The sequence below is a fragment of the Hyalella azteca genome, unplaced genomic scaffold (genome assembly GCF_000764305.2).
Source record: "Hyalella azteca isolate HAZT.00-mixed unplaced genomic scaffold, Hazt_2.0.2 contig15246, whole genome shotgun sequence".
Lineage (NCBI taxonomy): Eukaryota > Metazoa > Arthropoda > Malacostraca > Amphipoda > Hyalellidae > Hyalella > Hyalella azteca.
The window spans coordinates 10,396-14,570 of NW_025945103.1; positions in this window are offsets into that span (position 1 = coordinate 10,396).

Sequence of the window (4,175 nt, forward strand, 5' to 3'; positions counted from 1 at the left end):
GGTTTCATGTTAGAAACTAAATATGTTCGAGTTTATTTCTTATTTGACACGCATATTGCATTGCCATACACTGCGCTATAACTCGGCTCAATTATTAGGTAGGATTTATAAAGAATTTATGCCCAGTTGCTAGATCATGCAGCATCTCTCAGCCGTAACTTAACCTTCCACCTCGGTCTGAAATATCCTAGTTTCATATGCATTCTAAACCACCGAATTACTACTGACAATTGGGCGTAGTCGACCATGTCAACAAGGTCCTATTTGAGAAATAAAGAGAGACACTAAATCCCAGTGCAATAGTGACTTATTTATATATGGTAAATATAGTTATTTCTATTTATTACGATGACTGGTATTAGAGATCATTTTGCTGTAGAGGTTATTTTCGTTTCTTTCCAACTGTACTAAATTTCAATATGGATGAGTAGAGTAGAAGAGTCGAACATTGGTGACGAATTTTCTAGAGGAAAAGAAAACAAAAGTCAGCGAATGAAGAAACTATGAAAGATTGCGAACAAATAGGCATCCTGTTATTAAAACATATCGCTACAAAAAAATGCGAAGGTTTATGCAATAATCAAAAAAATATAACTCAGTACTCACTGCAGTGAGTGACAGAGAGCGCATTTTCTCGTCGACGAAAACGTGAAGTCACGGACGGACAGACGGACGGACGGACGGACATGGCGAGCACAATAGTGCATTTTTTCCATAAATGAGAAAATGCGCTAAAAATGATTTGCTCTACTTATGTTTGGTTTTTATATTTTCAAATAAAAATAAATAAATCAAATAAATTTTCAAGCTTGGATTATACTTTATCATCAAATAGAAAGAAGAACAATTGTAATAAGGGGATCAACAATCTACGTGATGCAATAAGGAATTGAGATCAGCGGAAATGTTAATAATTTTGGCTGAAGAAAGAAATATTTATCATAATATCCGGCTACATTTTCACTTTAGACTTATTGTTCTTCCAAGTTATATACTGGCCATGGAGTATAAAATTACATGGCACAGCATCTTTTGTCGATTGATTGGAGTGTTTTTACTTGAGCAATCCAATTGTTCCGTTGTCCAACTAACATAAGCGTTTGATACATGCAGCCTGCTTCTCGTATAGCCATATCCTCAATGCATCAGTAGGTGCTATTTGTCCGGCTCTCTAGGTTCTACACGTGTTCCACGCGATGGAGTCAGTATCCAGGTATCAAGAGCTTAAGATCCCCATGTGCTTCACGCATTGGACATCCTTTACGGGCTCCACGTGTTGGAGATCCTTTACGTGCTCCTCGTGTTGGAGATCCTCTACGTGCTCCACGTGTTGGAGATCCTTCACGTCCCCCACGAGTTGGAGATCCTTTACGTGCCTCACGTGTTGGAGACCCTCTTCGTACTCCACGTGTTGGAGATTCTTTACGTCAGTAGTTCCCAAATTTTTTGCGGGCTGGCGCCCCTTTGGCTCCCCAGTGAATTCCTTGCGCCCTCCCCTCCCCCATAGACACATCAGGAAACAAACACATACACCACCCTAAGCAGCTCAACACAACATGGTGCGCTCTACCGAGATTATTGGTCAAAATTTTTACCAGTAATGGAAAATCAATGAACTGACGCTCTATCTTAGTGTCCGGCGTATATGCACGCCGCATCACAGAGACAACATTGAACTGAGGCCTGAGACACAGCGCCCAGTGGCGCGACATGGACTTGCAGCGCCAGAAACGGTAATAAACTCGGTTCATACTCGTTTGATCCTCATATGATACTCTCGTTAAATATTTTAACACATTCTTTTTCCTTCGGTGTGTGCAATATTGTATTAGGCGCGCTTAACTCTAGCGCATGGAAAGCGATCTTTTCTTAAGTATTCTATTTAGAGTGTGATTAATGAAAAACCCATATTTTGAATATATTCGAAAACTTACACTAGAAACCCAGAAGAGTTTCAAAATACCCAGATGTGGGTGGAAAAACCCATCGCTGGGAGCCGTGTGCTGAACGTGTTGTGTACAAATCGTCAAACAAATATTCGATCTTCAGACTTCTACTTCGGACTGCCACCCCCCTAGCGCCCCCTTCTTCCTCACCGCCCCCAAGAACGTTCCAGCGCCTCTAGTGGGGCGGTACCGCCCACTTTGGGAACCACTGGTGTAGATGATCGCTACCGTGTTGATGGTCGCTACAGTGTTGATGGTCGCTACCGTGTTGATGGTGGCTACCGTGTTGATGGTCGCTACCGTGTTGATGGTCGCTACCGTGTTGATGGTCGCTACCGTGTTGATGGTCGCTACCGTGTTGATGGTCGCTCCCGTGACGCTAGCGTGTTGATAGTTGCTTCCGTGGTGATGGTCACTACCGTGTTGATGGTCACTACCGTGTTGATGGTCGCTACCGTGTTGATGGTCGCTACCATGTTGATGGTCGCTATACCGTGTTGATGGTCGCTACCGTGTTGATGACCGCTACCGTGTTGATAATCGCTAACCGTGTTGATGGTTGCTAAACTGTGTTGATGGTTGCTACCATGTTGATGGCCGCTACCGTGTTGATGGGCGCTATACGGTGTTGATGTTCGCTATACCGTGTTGATGTTCGCTATACCGTGTTGATGTTCGCTACCGTGTTGATGTTCGCTATACCGTGTTGATGGTCGCTATCGTGTTGATGTTCGCTACCGTGTTGATTGTCGCTACCGTGTTGATTGTCGCTACCGTGTTGATGTTCGCTACCGTGTTGATTGTCGCTACCGTGTTGACGGTCGCTACCGTGTTGATGGCAGCCACCGTGTTGATGGTCGGATAACATATGTTATAGTACAGCATTAATTCTTTCTATTGAATGCCGTTTCCATATAATTGATATTCTGCAACTTATTAGTTTGGTGTACAAATTTAGTTGCTAATGGCTCTTATGCTTCTTATAGCAAGTTCAGATAATTTTCATGGAAAAACAGGAATGAATTATCAGTCAATAGTTTTTTGTGTACAATGTAATCGAATTTGGCAATAGACTGGACAAGTTTCAAGGAGATTTGTGAATTTTCATGTGAATTACAGGGCACTGATCATATGAATTTTATCATATTTTCTAGCAAGTTTGACCTTAATCTACACAAAAAGTATTGACAATAAACTACTGAGACAAACTTTTTAGAAGCACCTGCCCAAGTTTAACACACACCTCTATTTTCAAATCACTGTCTAGCATAGGCCTGCTACAGCAGCGACCTGAAGGTGGCGATTTTGCTGCGCGATTGGGGACATTTTTATCAGTCCTCATTTGAGGGTCACTAATTTGAAAGTTTTCATATATTGAGCAGATATTTTGCCAAGGTTAGTTTGAAATATGATCCAACTTATGTGTAAAATTTCATCAAGATTTGGTAATGGCCATATGGGGTTGATTCTATACCTTGTACGACCCTAAATAGGTGGTTAAATGACGCGACACGACATGACATGACACGGCACTACACGACACGCCACGATACGAAATGACACGACACGACAGGGCATGGCAAGGCACTGCGAGGCACGGCAGGGCACGGCAGGGCACGGTGAGGCACGGCAGGGCACGGCATGACATGGCATGACATGGCATGACACGGCAAGACACGACAAGACACGACACGGCAGGGCACGACATAACATAACACAACATGGCGATGTCGGCGCTGAAGTGTAGGCCTTGTGTGGCCTGTCGTCGATTCCTTTCCTTTTCGTGACTTGTTCACTGAAGATCTAAAATCGTGTTATTTGACCGGATCTTTTCATGACAGACGATAGTTTGAAATAGCTACTAGACATCCACATGATGGCACAACATTGTATCACCTGGCATGACCTGGCATGACCTGGCATGACCTGGCATGACACGGCATGATATGGCATGATATAGCATGACATGGCATGGCATGACATGACGTTAGTTGTGGGAGATTCACAAGGGGAACACGTGCTGGTTTTTCCATGCTTATCTTTCTTTGATATGGCGGCATGCCAGCCTTGCATGCTTCTCGTCTATTTTGATTCTATTTTCTGATATTTGCGCACCGATATGATACTGAAAGATATAATGAAATATATAACAGGGCAATCGCATACATGTTGCGCTACAGGTATTTAAGCAAGTGTCTCATCCAGCCGCTGCATTTCAAGTCACCAGTC